General features: G+C 43.4%; 1 protein-coding gene across 1 annotated transcript in view; it reads right to left on the minus strand.

The window, feature by feature from the left end:
• The window catches only part of HK2 (hexokinase 2), an 80,777-nt gene extending 64,023 nt beyond the window's left edge, over positions 1 to 16,754 (minus strand). Inside the window, exon 1 of the mRNA XM_070234710.1 lies at positions 16,657 to 16,754. The gene's annotated coding sequence lies outside the window, so the exon portion shown is untranslated. The remainder of the gene's footprint in view (positions 1 to 16,656) is intronic.
• Between the last annotated feature and the right edge of the window lie 248 nt (positions 16,755 to 17,002).

Consider the following 17,002-nt stretch of genomic DNA (forward strand, 5'->3'; position numbering starts at 1 on the left):
AACTTCAACATACAAGAAACTCAGATATTCGACAACTAGAAGAAGTAGGGAAGCTTAACAGTATGCTTCACCAGGTTGCATTTCCTCTTAGGTAAACCTGTACACTGTAAATGAAACCATCTAAAAATAATGGATTTAAAAAAAAAAAAAAAAAAACTGGGTTGATTCTAATGCTCATATGGAAAAGTAAACAAGGCTATCCCCCAAAATTCTGCAAACCATGGGAAGAAGCTTGTTCATTTGCTTTTTTAATGTCAGAATGGTGAAGCCCTTTCTAAGACTAAAAACCTGTCATAAAAGAAAAGATCCATAAAAGAGCCTCTATTAAGCAAAGTCAGAAGATGACCTAGACAAAAATATACATTGAATACAAAAGGCTCATATTCCTACTATATAAAGAGCTTCTTCAAATTAATAAGAGAAAGAAGTCAAAGAACCCTTGGGTAAAGGATACAGACAGAGAATTCACGGCAAAGGAACAAATGGCTATTTGATATATAAAGAGATGATTAGCATCACTCAGCGAAAATGCAAATTTAAAATATACCAATAAACGATTTTTCACCCATCAGCTTGGCAAAAATCAAATAATGATAACACATCTTACCCTGGGGAAAGAGGTGCTTTCTCCCAGCACCTTGTTGATAGGAGAACACAGCCTCCATGAGGTCACCTTGACACTCTCCATCAATTACAAGTACACCTGCCCATAGACCCTGAGATCCCATTTCTCTTATGGGTGAACCCATACAAGCTATGTAAGGTTATTCACTGGGCCTTGCTTGTCATATCAGGGCTGGGACCAACCTAAATCCTGTGAGCTGGGGACTGGGTAAGTAGAGGAAAGCACATCTATACAATGCAATAACTTAGCTGCCATATAGGAAAAAAAAAAGCTAAGTATTAATATGAAATGATCTGCTTAAGTCAAAAACATAAGATATAGATCACTGTACATACAAAGTCATTAGTGTAGAAAAGGGAGCTGAAAATAGAGGTATCCCCGTGTATAGTCGTGAGCTCTCCTCTAGGCAGAGGAGCTGCGTGACGGGGAGGCAGGCGTGGGAGAGAGACTTCATCGCACAGTCTTTTGTACCAGGTGCAAGTATTATCGAGTCACAAAAAAACAATGGAATTAAATTAAGATAAGAATCTACTGGTGTAAAGGCACACAATACAGTGAAAAGGACATGGGATTAGACACCTGAATCTACCAGAAATTAAAATTTTTAAGTTAAAAAAAAAATGCCAAGGCCATACCACAGTCCATTGTAGCAGAATGTCTGGGGGTGGGACCCAGGCATCAGTAGTTTTTAAAGCTCCCAGCTGATCCCAATGTGCAGCCAGTGATAAACACCACGGTTGTAGCGTGACTTGGGGTGTTCTGGCTTCAGTGCTGGGGGATCGGCTGATCCTGGGTCAGCCTTAGCATCTAAATCTGACTCTTCCACCCGCTAGCCCCAGGTCCCTGATCTTTGTATCTGTTCCCCGCCCAGCAGCATCTGGCCCTTATCTTTGTAGCTGCCTCATCCCTCCCTCTAGACAGCAGGAGCTCAGTTTTCTCCTTATGAATTTGCCAAAAACCCAGGTAAACTTCCTAACCTCCTGTTGCTTCAATGATGGGAAATGTATTACTTTTAATTAAGAGGGTGCTTGTCCCAGCAGGAATGAGTGAGGGCCTCGCCTCTCTCTGTGCCACTCTCTCCCAGTGACTTCAGTTTGGATGGTGTCAGGTGCAAAGAACAGAACCTTCAGGCTCCAACAATGAAGGTATTTGTTGTTTCAAATAACAAACTGGCCAGCCATGGGCCGGGCTCCAGGCTGGGTGAGCCAGGGCTCTGGCCCAACTCCTCTGAGAATCTCTTGACTCTGCCTTGCTCTCTGAGTCGACTTCATCTTCATGCTGGTAGTGGGATGGCCGCAGTGTGTCCAGGTTTCATCCACTGCAAGATCCAGAGAAAGGGAAAGATACTGTCTTCTCTTGTGTCTCCTGAAACTCCCCAGCAGTCTGCTTTCCCCTTAATCTCATTAGCCAAATTGTCACATACCCATTCTTAAACAGGTTATCTAGAAAGAGGAATAGGATTAGCATTGTTGGCTTAAACCAGCGCTCCTCAGCCATGGGTGATTTTGCCTCCCAGGAGACGGTTGACAGTATCTGGAGATATTTCTGGTTGCTTCAACTGGGGTTGGGAGTGCTACCAGCAGAGATGCTGCTCAACATCCCATAATACACACGACAGCCCCCACAAGAAAAAATCTTGTTGTTAGTGCTGTCGAGTCGATTGCGACTCCTCGCGACTCTCTGAACAGCAGAGCAGAACCCAGCCGGTCTTTTTGCGCCATCCTCTCGCCTTCCGGCGCTATATCAGACAATGCTCCACTGCTAGTCATAGGGTTTTCATGGCCAATATTTTTGGAAGTGGGTGGTGGCCACATCCTTCTTCCTAGTCTGCCTTAGTCTGGAAGCTCCACTGAAACCTGTCCACCATGGGTGACCCTGCTGGGATTTGAAATACCAGTGGCAGAGCTTTCAGCATCACAGCAGCAGGCAGCCACCACAGTATGACAACCAATAGATGGGTGGTGTGGTTCCCTGCCTGGAAGTGAACCCGGTCATGGTAGTTAGAGGGCCAAATCTTAACCACTGGACCACCAGAGCTGGCTCCAACAAAGAATTATCCAGCCCCAAATGTCAATAGTGCCAAGACTGAGACAGCCGGGTTAGACTAACCAGAGCCCACCCGTAGAGCTGAGGACAGCATCATCTTCCCGTCGTCGTTTGGTGGATCCCAAACAATAGCATGGTTTTTTTCCAGGAGAAGAAGGGATGTGGTAGGCAGCCAACAACATCCCCTACATCACTGCTTCATAGGTGTTGGAGTGCAGCATTGGCTTCCTGCAGAGTAATCCAGATGGGGAATTGAGACATTGGTGGTCTAATCATAATAGATTATATGCATCTGTTGTCCTGGAACCCAGTGAGGCTAACATTCTTTTTTTAATCTTTATTTTAATTTTTAAATTAAGATATAATTGACATACAACTTTAGATTAGTTTCAGGTGTACAACGTAGTGATTCAGTATTTGTATCTATCGTGAAATGATCACCACAAAAAGTCAACATCCATCACCACACAATTTTTTTTTCCTTGTGATGAGAACTTTTAATATCTACTCTCTCAGCAACTTTCAAATATGCAACATGGCATTGTTAACTAAAGTCACTATGCTGTGCATTACATCCCCATGACTTATTTATTTTATAACTGGAAGCTTGCACCTTTTGACTCCCTTCACCCATTTTGCCCAACCCCTACTCCTCTAACATTCTTGATTTAATATTTCTATTTCTGCAGAACTAGAAGGCTGGTGCTCAAAATGGCCACAGGACACTTGCTCATTGGCGTATCTGAGAACGTTACAAATTTGCTTCTCTAACTTATCAGGGAGGAAAGTGTAATATCACTATTGGTAGGATTTTAGCCAACAGGGAAAATGTGAGGTTGGCTGCTCCCACTTGCAACATTGGTGGGTATCTTAAGGAGATACGGGAGTTCAGGGAGTGAAGATTAAAGTATCAACTAAAACATCCAGAAGAACAATATATCCCTGTTCTATTTTTTCGCTGAGACAGTTATTTATCCACTACCTCTTTGGCCTGAAAACAAAACCATTAATTAAAAAGACCAACTTTTTAGGGCAAACAGCAGGGTTGACATGCTATCCTAGAAATTGTGTATGTCTGTGTAGATTTCTGATGACTAAGCCTCTGGAAATATTTTGAGAATTAACTCATGCCTACAGAACAGGCACAGACTCCTGGTGTCATCAGGACTCAGCCACTCCCTAGTGGATAACAGCTGGTTTCCAGGCTGACATGACTCTGTCCCAGAGTTCTGTTCTAAAACTTAAAGTTGGGTTAATTCACCCTATGACTCACATCCCTATAAGTTACAGTCATTACCTGTCGTAATCGTTTGTTCTAGTCACCAAATATTTCTAGCGGCCAAATATTTTTTTCTCCCTCTAAATTCAAGGTAGGGTTGCATAACCCTGCCTCTTTAAATTTAGGTGTGGTCATGTGACTTGCTTTGGCCAAGGAAAGCTCCAGCAAATGCACACAAAAAATTGAAGTTTAGCTGTCATGGAAGCACAGCGACAGAACCTCCATCAACCTGGATCCCTACGTGAGGGTGACATAGAGCAGAGGCCCCATCAAACTGTAATGGACAAGTAGTATAAGCAAGAAATAACATTTGTAGTTCTAAGCCGCTAAGATTTGGGATCATCTGTTACAACAGCATAGCCTATTTTATCCTGACTAATAGAATTCCCAAAATGTCAGCTCCCCTCCTGTCATTTGTATCCTCCTCTGTCCCTTCCCTGAATTGCTGCAGGTTTGCTCTCTTCTGTCTAATGTCCTGCTCCTCTTTTCACATCCCCAAATCTACAGTGTACCTAAAATACAGCCCCAATTTTGTCCCAGAGAAATTCGCCTGCATTCTTAGCTTCTCCCCAGAATGTGTCCTTCATCTCTGGGCCTCACCTGAACCCTGGCTCTCTTCTAGAGATTTCTCCTCCCATACACCAAAGTCCTGAGGGTTGGAAGGTAAGATAGGTATGCCCAGTGCCAATGCTACTTCTATCCTTGAGTAAAAGTCCCACTCCTTTAAGACTGATGTCCTCCAGTCAGGTCACCACAGGTCTTCCCTCATTTTACTGACATCCTAGTCACTTCTCCTTTTTCACTGCATTCTTGGGCACCTGGATCATAGTTTTTCTCTCTTCTCTAAGTTCTGCAGAATCCTGGGAGATTTCAATGACCCTATGGACAACCACAAACGCCCTGGCCTCACAGCTTCCTGACCTTCCCAAATCCAGAGACCGCCACCATCTTTGTGCTCTGGCCACTCTATCTCAGGCTATATTCTAAACCTTGTCACCACTCAGAACTGCTTCTCTTCTGCGGTTGAAGCTGTGATGACCACTCTGGAGGGACAATGAGATAGCTCAGTAGGTTGAGCTGCACTGGATCCTAAGCAACCTTCCGCTTCCCAAACTATGTCCTAGAGCAGAGATTCTCAAATTTTAACGTGTGTTCTAATCACCTGGGGATCTTTTTAAAAGGCAGACTCTGATTAAGCAGGTCTGGAGTGGGGCCTGAGACTCCATATTTCTAACTAGCTCCCAGGTCATGGGCATGCCTCTGTCCATGGACATTACTTTGAGTCACAAAGGGCTAAGTGTCCATGAGACCCAACTGTCTTGGCTTCCTATTCTTCCTAAGAGGAGAGCCCACTGCTGCCTCTTTGAGCTCTAATCAATCCCCATGTAACCAGCCCAACAACAGGAGACCCCTCACAAGGAGTCCAGTGAACTGTGGCTTCTGCCTGGAGTCTTATATTTTGACCTTTAATTTTTTAAAGTATCTCAGATGTAAGTGGTTCACTATTCTTCAACACACAGCACACTCTCATCAGCCCGTAAAAGGTCCCTCTACTTGTAGTTTTTTCCTTTCCTTTTCATTTTCATTTAACCCTTCAACCCTCATACCTGTGCCCTTTTCCTCTCCAGCTTTGTCATAGGCCAGCACTCTAAAATGTTCAATATGGATACTTAAATATGCATTAATTCAGCCTTGTAAAATGAGTTTCATATGCTTATGTTTTTAAATTACATAAATGATGCATAATTTAAAGAGAAAAACATGTAAGAGATTTTCCTATGAGGTCTCGTTGTGTTGTTTCTCCTGATGATGTGGCGGAGATCCATGTCCCCCTTACTTATATAGGAAAACAGTGCACCCCTTATTATGTGAACCAGCCCCAGTGAGTCTCTGTTTCTTGCAACCAAGGTAACCCAAGCAACACACTACTTCATAGGGTGGTTGTGAGGCTTAACTGAGAGCAGGATGTGGCATCTAGACTTCTCCAGCCCATTGCTCCTTAAGTCAGAACCTGTTTTGTCGTAATTGGCAAAGGGCTGAATGAAGAGTCATTCAGGCCACGATTGAGGGTTCAGTCTCCATGTGGCCCAGTTACCTTTGCCAGATACCAAGAGCACACCTAACTCTAGCCTGAAATACTATTGTAACCCCTTTGACATGATGATAGGAGAAGTTAAAGAGTTTAAAACATCCAGCCAGACATGATTCGACCAGTGGGCAGAGTAAAAAGCCCAGAAACAGACCCAAAGACATAAAGGGGTTTAGTACATGCTAAAGCTGGTTTTTCAAATCCTCGAGGAAAAGATGGATTAACTAGTAAATGATCTTGGAACATCAGGGTGACCATCTGGGAGGAAACATTAATTTGGATTCTTATCTTACTGCTTATAACAAAATAAATTCCAGATGAAGTAAAGATTTATATGTAAAAAGTTAAATTATTAGAAAAAATCATGGGAGTATTTTTGTAATAGCCTTTGATTAAAGCTTCTCTAAGCATCACGCAAAACCTGGATCCCTCAAAAGAAAGATGAATTTAGCTACATTCAAGTTTTTTAATTCCTCAAGGCAAACCCACCATAAACAAACTTCCTTAAAACATAAATAACTTTTACAAATCAATAAGATAAAAGCAAGAATATGAAGAGTTCATAGAAGAAAAAATATAAATGCTCTAACGATATGAAAATACACTTGAGATAACTTATAATAAGAAAAGTGCAGATTAAAATTGCAATGTCAATGCATTTTTCAGCTCACAGATTGACAAAATCAAAAGATTTTAGAAACCGTACAGAAAAAGATGTATGGAAACAGGTACTCTCGAAAAGTATTCCAGAGGGCAATTTGACCATCTCTGTCAAATTAAAAATGAACCTACCCTTGGACTTCTAGGAATGTATTCACAAATGTACTTGAATATGTGTGAAATTACACGTCAATTTATTAATGTAAAGTATGATTTGTCTAACTAATGGAACACTATACAGCTATAAAAAGTTGTCACATTTATGGATTATTTATGCAGAACATCACTCCGAAAAAGAACAAGAAGAATGCAAGAGTAGGGGAAGGGGAAGGAGAATGAACATATACGCACGTTTGTAATTACATAAAAGATCTCTAGAAGGCTACGCAAGAAACACAGAGGGGAAGTGGGAGAAGTGTAGACATCGGAGGGAAACTTAGCATTTTGTGTTTACCTTTTCATGCCCATTGAATTTTATAGCCTGTGCATTATTATCAATTCAACAAAATTTTAAACAATAAGGAATAAATATATCAAATGCTACCAGTTTTTCCAGCAGAAACTTTGATGTTGACTGAGTTATGGTTCTAATTTCTTTGACTATATATACAGACACATGAAAAAAGGAAGTTTAAAAAGGAAGTAGAAAGAGACTATAAAGAGAAGTTCCGTTTTTATTCTGGGGTTTGGTTTTTCTAAGCATTTAATGATGAAGTAATACCTACTTTCTCAAACCACAAGTGCATGAAAAATGGCTCTCCTTCCTTCTTGAGAGAGAGTGACAGGTAGCCTAGAGAGTGGGCATCAGGTCGCAAAGACGACATGCTGATCGGTGAGAGCCAGTGCTGGTTGGCGGGGGCAGACAGGTGATAGGGGCTCTCTGGCCAAGACAGTTTGGAAAGACATGAGCCTAGGGATTGTTGAGTCAGCCATCATGCCCTAAGTCAAGAGCCAGAATGCCTGAGACCCCTCTGGAATGAAGGTGCCAAAAAGAAAGGGCAGCCTTCGGGGCCTGGAGGGGGAGCACCAAAAAAATAATTAAATGGCTGAGGCAGAACACAGCTGCTTGAAACGGCAAAGAATATCAGGGTGTGGGGTGGGGGTGTAGGAGGAGGGGAAAGGCAGAGCTTGGGCGTGGCTGAAGCAGAGAATGCAGATCTCTCTTCATTTGCATGTTGGATGAACCTATCAAGAGATCAGGCCTTCACCTAGTACCGCGCAGGTTGAGTTCACATTCGAGGTAATGATGGTGTGTTAATATTCATCCCCACTTACAGAACCATCAGTACACACTTCTAAGAGCTTTGACAGATGGGACTCTCAGAGACGCACTCAGCATGTCATGCCCTCAAGCTTCCAGTTCTCTCAGTATTGGTGCCGTGCGGCTGCTTAATTCAGCCTTACCCAGCCCTGTAAGACCCCGTTCCCCTTGCCCTGTAGGCTCCATTCATCCCACAGGAGTTTATTGAGTACCTATTATGCCCAGCACTGCATCAAGCCCAGAGAGACAATGGTGAATGTGACAAATATGACCTCTACCTTTGTGGAGCTTACAGTCTAGGGAGGAGACAGTTAAAAAGTAAAATCCCAAATAAATATGTAATACAAATTAGGATACATGCTATAAGAGAAGAAATGTGGTGCTCTGAGAGTGAGAAGCCGGCTGCCTACTCTAGACTGTTTAGGAAAGAAGGCTGCCTCAATGCACAGCTCCAGGGGCCGTTGCACATGGAAAACACAATGCGCATGGCATCCCCAGGTGCCAGCCAGGCAGAGTGGAGCCAAAACACCTTCTAGGAGAGGGAACAGCATGCTCAAAGTCACCAGAGTAGAAAACATTTTGGCAAGGACAAGCCACTGTGAGAAGTACAGAGCAGGAGCAGCGTACAAGAAGGGGGCCATGCGATGAGGCTCAGATTCATGGAGAATCTGGAAAGCTGGGAGAGGAAGGGGGGATTTTTATTCTACATTCTAAAGTGTAGTAAGAGGGTGAGTGACATGGCTCAATGTGTAAATATTTTTAAGCCGTTCTGGCTACCGTCTGGCGCATGGATTAGAAGAGAGCAGAAGAGGAAGTAAGTTACCAGTTAGGAGGCCACTGAGTCAACCAGACAAAAGATGAAGGTGGCTTGGCAAAGGATGATGGCTGCAAAGAGTCAGAAAAGCTGATGGAGGCAGGGCATGTTTACAGACAGAACTGACAGCACTTGCTGCTGGAATGGATGTGAGAGGTGAAGAATGACTCCAGGTTTCTGGCTTGAGCAAGTGGGTGGTACCGTTTACTGAGACAGGGGAGTCCAGGGAAGAATGGATTTAGTAGGTAGATCCAGGGTTCCATTTTGGACATGCTAAGTTGAAATGCTTGTGATAATCTAAGTGGAGATGACACGTAGACAGCTGGCTCTATGAGTTTTTGTTCATATCAGAGATCCGGCTGGAGAGAAAATGTGGGAGTTCTCAGCATAAGTTTGTATTTAAAGCCATGGAAAAGGATGAGATCCCTCAGCGAGGGAGTGTGGACAAAGAAGCTTTCATTTCTAATGTGCTTGACATTTTTCATTCTCCCATACGTTGTGGACCACACTTCATAAAGTTTTTCTGGAGCAGCTGAGAGCGAGCCTTCCCCTTGGTCTTTAGTAGTACAGACAGTGAAACAAACTTCTCTCCTTACCAGCAGATGTGTGACCAACTTGGTATTTGTAGTGTTTTGGGCGAGAGCATAATGCCACATTTCCCAGGGTCTCAGTTCTCTTACATGTGGGAATCCTCAATTTATTCTCTACCTCTTTACCTCTAATTCTGGGTCCATTCACACATTGATGAAATGCCTTTTCATTGTTTTAGGGCATAGAATGTTACTCCGTAAGATTTCAAGGATGGGTTAGAAACAGAGATAAGGATACAAGGAAATGTGAGAAAACAGAAGGAAGACAGAATCAGAGCTCTCAATGAGACTGAAGAAACGGGTGTGCAGACACTGGTGTAAGAGTTAGAGAGCGATACCTGAGGTTCTGAATGGGTATCAGATTCCAGAGGTGGTACAGGTTCTGATCAGGATGCAGTCTAGATGGGGTCATGGAAGAGGACAAGTGAAGAAAAGTGTAGAACCTTGTATTAGGGTTCTCCAGAGAAACAGAACCAATAAGACATGTATGTATAAAAAGAGAGATTTATTTTAAGGAGTTGGCTCATGTGATTGTGGGGGCCGGCAAGTCTGAAATCTGAGGGGCTGGCCAGCAGGCTGGAGACCCAGGGAAGAGTTACTATTGCATTCTATTATACTCCATATATATTGTTTCAAATTTTTACTATTATAAGAAGTGTTGGAATAAACATGCTAGGATCAATTTTTGTAAGTATTTCATGCATATACAACTTTGTATCTTAAGACGATACACTGTCTTTTCCAAAACATGTATCTCTGGACTGTGGATCAACCGAATGACTATTGAAATTTGCAGAGCATGATGACAGGTCTAGGGTCAAGAGCAAGCCTTTGGGCCATGAGCATGAGTTTATAAAGCTTTCTCCTTTCTTCTACGTTCTCTCTCTTACATTGTCATGGTGTTTTTCATTTGCTATTTAATGTCATTATGAGTGCAGAAAAATTAAAATTTTAAATTATGAGCATGAATTTTACTGTTGATCTTTATAGCATGCAATGCTTGTTTTAAAATGCGAACACAGGAACATTTAATTCATATGCAGAATCACTGAAATCACAGGATTTGTATTTTGTAGCTGGTACACGCACGTGTATTTCATTCTTACCGCAACAAAACTAACCCACCTGTTTTTATTTCACTTCTTGATGTGTACACAATTCTCCCAACGCTCTCTGCCTTCGGCTTACTGATGAGTAAGAAAGCACTGAAGGAAAAAGAGCTCAAGTTGCCCAATCTTTCCCTTTCCTCCTATGTCAGAGTAAGTGGTTGGCTGATACAGAGAGAAAGGATATGATAAGTTTCCTTGATTGTTTTTGATTCTTAAAATGTCTCCTTTCTGAATCTGAAGCAAGTTCTAATGGGAACAGAAAGTATGGCCTCTGAGGCTATAAAAACCCCCTTATTCAGTCATAGACACAACACACTTCCCAGGTACTCATTTTATGTCTCACTGAACTCCCACACATCATGAGTCCACCAGGATTCTGTTCTTATGCAGGGTCATGAATGCAATACAAACGGGCAGCAAGGAATGGCAGACACACATGTTGAGCGTATTTCCTCTGTTCACGTGCATGCTCCAATGTCCCATTAGACTTAATGCACTAAACACAAGTTCAGAGACAAAGTTATTAAGAATTTCAGGATGCCAACAGCAGAGCATTAAACCAAGTATGGGGCCCTCCTGAGTATGAGGCCCTGTGTGATTACTCAGATCAGATGCCCATGAACCATCAATGTCAGTAACAAGACAGGGAGACACAGTCAGATGACATGGTTCTCAAAAGAGCTGGTTTCTGAAAAGCAGAGGACACAGTGGAGGAGTGGTGTGTTAGGAAAGAGTATGGAGAACAGTGATAACTTCTGCTTCCTGGTAAATATCCCAGGAATGCTGGAAACTACAGTGTAGTATCTGTCTGTAAGATAGAAAATTTAATATAGGTCTATTAAATCTATCATAAGATCAGGGAACGTGCAAACCAGATATAGGGTGGATCAAGCTCACGGTTGAAGTTGTCCAGGGTGACATAGAACTCGGGTTTGTCAAAAACACTATGGGCTGGACCTCAAGGACTAGGAAGAGCATCCACAGAGCACACTGTTAAGACGGGCTGGTACTGCCCCAAAGGAGAAAGGGTTTTAGAAGAGGGTGGAGGAAAATGTTTTGGGAAGAGAAACAAGACCCTAGAAGAATTCTGACAACCTGCCCCCTCTCCCTAGATGGGAGCTGGTGAATAAACAGCCCAATCCCTCTAGAGAGAGCCAGATTGCAGGGAGGCAATGGAAGGTTTTGTTTGTTCGTTTTTAAAGAGATTCAGGCTATAAAGAGATTTGTTTACCATAACCAAGGGTTCCAGAGACATGTTGGAATGGGACTTGAATTCCGAGTGTAACAGACATTTGAAGCTTGGTGGGACTAGCTGGGCTCGGGTCCAGAAGGAAATCTTGCTGTTAGAATTGCCTTGGGGCCAGCGCAAGCAGAGACTTGGCAATGCTCTGTTGAGACTCTCATTGTTGTCACCTGTACTCTTACAGGCGTCTCCTCACCAGTCTCCCTGCCACCAGTCCCACTGCACATCCGTCCACCTACTACTCTGCTCAGTTAATATCTTTCTAAAATACAACTCCAATCCCTCTGCATGGCCCACAGGCCCCTCCCAATGCAGCCTTCCGTCCTTCGCTCCAACCTTAGTGCCTACCACTGCCCGGTCAGCCGAGGGTTGGCTTTCCCAAACAAGCCAGCCCTTCCTTGCCTACCTGCTTTGTCTCTTATAATTCTCTGTATAGAATGTTTTCTCTCTCCTCTGCCAAGTAAGAATCCACTGATGTACTAATAAATTGGCTGTCCTAAAAATAAACACATAAGCCCTGATTTGTAGCATTTGCCAATTTCTGTAGAGGAAACACTCCCACCATGGCTGCCTTCAAGCTACCAAGATGAGGACACCGGACAGGAAGTGGAGATGAGATGGGCATAGTCTCCTCTTTGGAGCCATAATGAACCGCTCCAACACACCAGTGTATCTTAAGCAAGATCACCTCCCTCGCTTAAGAATTTCCCTTACTACCCAAAGCAATCTACAGATTCAGTGCAATCCCAATCAAAATCCCAATGACATTCTTCACGGAAATAGAACAAAGAATCCTAGTATTCATGTGGGGCAACCAAAGACCTTGAATTGCTAAAGCTATCCTGAGAAAAAAAGAAAAAAGCTGGAGGCATCGCAATCCCTGACTTCAAAATGTACTACAAAGCCATAGTAATCAAAACAGCATGGTACTGGTACAAAAACAGCATGGTACTGGCATGCAGATCAGTGGAACACAACTGAAAGCCCAGAAATAAAACCATACATCTACGGACAGCTAATATTCAACAAAGGTGCCAAGAAGGTACAATGGAGAAAAAATAGTCTCTTCAATAAATGGTGTTGGAAAAATCAGACAGCCACATGCAAAAGAATGGAAGTAGACCGTTATCTCACACCATACACAAAAATCAATTCAAAATGGATCAAAGACTTGAAAATAAGTCCTGAAGTCATAAATCTCCTGGAAGATAATATAGATAGTACACTCTTTGACATCAAGCTTAAAAGGATCTTTTCAAAAACCATGTCTTCTCAGACAAGGGAAACAAAAGAAAAAATAAACAAGTGGGAGTTCATCAGACTAAAGAGTTTCTGCAAGGCAAAAGAAACCAGGATCAAAACAAAAAGACAACCCACCAAATGGGAGAAAATATTTGCAAATCATATATCCGACAAGGGGTTAATCTCCATAATATATAAGGAACCCACCAACTGAACAATACAAAAACAAACAGCCCGATCAAAAAATGGGTGGAGGATATGAACAGACATTTTTCCAAAGAAGATATACAGATGGCCAATAAACACATGAAGAGATGTTCAACATCGCTAATCATCAGGGAAATGCAAATTAAAATAACGCTAAGATAGCACCTAACACTTGTTAAAATGGCAATAATCACTAAGACTAAAAATAACAAATGTTGGAGAGGGTGTGGAAAAAGGGAACCCTCATACACTGCTGATGAGAATGCAAACTGGTGCAGCCACTATGGAAAACAGTATGGAGATTCCTCAAAAAACTAAAAATAGAAATACCATATGACCCAGCCATCCCACTACTGGGTATCTACCCAAACAACCTGAAATCAACAATCCAAAGTAACATATGTTCGTAGTACCCCTATGTTCATCACAGAACTATTCACAATAGCCAAGACATGGAAAGAATCCAAGTGCCCATTTGCTGATGATTGGATAAAGAAGATGTGGTATGTATATACAATGGAATACTACTCAGTCATAAAAAAGAGAAATTCATCCCATTTGCAACAATATGGATGGACCTGGAGGGTATTATGCTAAGCAAAATAAGCCAGACTGAGAAAGGCAAACACTAGATAATTTCATTCATATGTGGAATATAAAGAAACACATGTACTAGGAAAATAGTTCAGTGGTTACCAGGGGAAGGGGGGGTGAGGGACGGGCACAGGGGGTGAAGGGGAGCACTTATGTGGTAACAGACAAGAAATAATGTACAAGTGAAACTTCACAATGATGTAAACTATTATGAACTCAATAAAAAAAAATTTTCCTTTAGCAAATTGTACATGTCAGAAGATCATCATTAAGTAAAACAAATATTCAAGAAAATCTATGCATAAAAACACTGCAAGGATATACCATAAAGTATTCACCAGTGTTAGCTCTAGGTAGCAGAAGCCTGGGTGATTCTCTTCTTCTTCTTTTTACTGTCCCTATAGGGAGTTAAGAGTGCCCCCTACTCCCAAATTTATGTCCACTCAGAACCTCAGAATGTGACCTCATTTGGAAAAAGGGTCTTTGCAGATGTAATTAGCTAAGGATCTTGAGATGAAATCACCCCAGATTTAGGGAGGATCCCAAATCTGATGACTGGTCTCCCTATAAGAAGAGAAGACAGGGGAGAAGGTGATATGAAAACGGAAGCAGAGAGTGGAGTGATGGATCTACAAGCCAAGGATTGCTGGCGACCAGGAAGCTAGGAGAAGCTGGGAGAGACGCATTGGACAGTTTCTCCCTCAGAGACTCCAGAAGGAACCAACCCTGTCGACACGTTGATGTTGGTCTTCAAGCCTCCTGAACTATGAGAGAATAAATTTCTGTTGCTTTAGGCCAGCCAGTTTATGCTAATTTGTTACAGCAGCCCTAGGAAAGTAATACAGTTCTGTATTTCAAATTTTTCTGTGTCAACTATGTATCACTATATCTTTTACCTTTAAAAGTTTTATTGCTCTCCTTTTGCCTAGCTGTTAAACTTCGTATTCTCGCCTGCCTTTCTCACCTCACTTCCCACCCCTCCTCACCTCATTAGTCACTCCTACGCTTCTCTTAACAATGAACCAACTTGCGGTTCGACTAATAAACCACATCTTTACATATTCTGTTCCACAGAACTGGCCTCAGGGGCATGTGACCAGTGCAGTCACACAGGGCTCTACTCTCAGAGGGCTCTGTGCTTGGAGTTCAATGCTCTGTGGTCCCTGTCTTGAAATTCTTAATAATTGTGTCTTTGAATTTGTAAGTGAAGTCCAATGGGCAATGGAACGTGGACCGGGGGCTTAGAGCCTCGGCTCATGTGTGGTCCCATCTCCCACGACCTCTCTTGGGTAAATTTTTGGCCACCTCCTCCCTGCCCCTGGAGCCCAATATTCCCCCTCCCACTCCATGACAGCTACCACCCTCTGCCCAGGTGACAATTGGGTCATTCCTCCATTGCCCTCTAGCCCCAGCCAGGGCCCAGGTGCATGAGTGGGGAGGGCGAGGGTTAGGCATGTTCCCTGCAGGACACAGTGGCTGCCATCCCTGCCCTGGGCTGGCTATGCTCTGCTGATGGTCTTTGTCAGGTGACTCAAAGGAGGCCTCTTGCCCACCCCTGGTCCAGGTTCTGAGCAAGTCCCTGCACAGAGGTTGAAATCTCTTGGGGGTGGCCCATCAGACACAGGTTGGGGGAAGTGGGCCCATGGAAACCAGAGACTGGTTTCTCAGCCCCTTGGCCAGGCCTCACATATTCACTTTGCACTGCGCCTTGCAAATTATGCAGCTGACCCTGCTGTTCCATCTCCTGGGATGGCCTTTTCCCTCTTGTTCCCTGTTTAAAAGAAAATAATAACAACAATACTAGTAACTATCCTTTATTGAGCTCTTTACTATATGCTAAGCACTTTAGACTGTCAGGAAGACAAGACATAGAGGAATGGTTGTAATTCCAGGTAGAGTTTGGGAGTAGAACAAGTGCAGGTGAAGTGGAGATGGTTTCCGGGTGAGGGATCTGGGAGGCAGAGGTGTTGGAGCTGGCCCTGAGGGATTCACGGCAATTCAATGCAGCCCTGGCCTCCTAGTTCTGTGGGAGGCCTAAGTGGGAGGCTCCATCCTTGGATAATAGGAACAAGCAGGGAACAGCTGCAGAGTCTGGAGACCCAGCAGGGAACACGTTGTAACACCCTAGAACTAGATGACCCAGTGCCTTCTGAGGACGTTTTTTGGGTTACTTCCAGATCTTTTTAACCCAAAGAGAGATGCAATAGATTTGAGCAAGCACTGTGAAGATCGTCACTCCCAGACGCTTCTCTGCCTGTAAATAAGATCCCAACTCATCATTCACCTCACTACCATTATGTCAGAGGAGAGGACTGCTCTAGGGCTTGGAGAACCAACCCGGGGACCCCACACAAGAGGGTGTGCTAATAGGTGATCGAGGTAACTGGGTCTTTTTTGCTAGCTCCCTGGGGGCAGAGAGCATTGTCCCAACTTGGGACACTTTAAACCAGTGGCTTTCAGGCTTCCACATACATCAAAATCACCTGGTGGGCTTATTCAAACAGAGCTGGGCTCTATCCCCAACGTTTCTGATGCAATGTGTCTGAGCCGGGGTCTGCCAATTTGCATTTCTAACATGTTCCCAAGTGAGACCAAAGCTGCTGGTCTGGGTCCCACAGTTTGAGAGCCAGAGCTCTGAACCCAGGGCAGGGCGGTTTAAGGGACTTTGGAAAAAGGACTTCACAAACACAGTCTCTATCACGGCCATCATCGAGTTCCTGCCCCATCCACCACTTCCTCACACCCCACCTTCCAGCCACACCTGAGCTCCTGTGGGTCCCGAAGACCTCCCCACTATTTCACATGTCCACGCCTTTATGTTTTAAAATGCAGAACCGTGTCAAAAATAAAATAAGAATCATCTCTAATTCTACTACCCAGAGATAACTGAAACTGACCTTCGGCTGTGGCTGGTGAGGGAGAATTGAGTGAGCTGCCAGCAAGTTACTTTGGGAGCAACGCTTGCTAATAAATCTCTCGAGTGCCTGCTTTTAAGCACTCAAGTGTAAAGCAGCAGCACCATTGCCCCAGGAAAGGTGGAACAAGACGTTCTCTCCTGTCACAGGGCTTGCTCTCCCACTGAAGGTTTGCCCATTTGGGGAATAATATCTTGTTCTTGTGTAGCATTTTATAAAATGCCTTGGCATCCCATTGTCTTATTTGGGTTAAGCGTTTGCTGAGAGAGGTTCCTGACCTGCTCAAGGTCTAATGAACAGAAGTCGTGCGATCCTGGCCTTCTGGCCC

Source organism: Equus caballus, chromosome 15 (genome assembly GCF_041296265.1).
Source record: "Equus caballus isolate H_3958 breed thoroughbred chromosome 15, TB-T2T, whole genome shotgun sequence".
Classification (NCBI taxonomy): domain Eukaryota; kingdom Metazoa; phylum Chordata; class Mammalia; order Perissodactyla; family Equidae; genus Equus; species Equus caballus.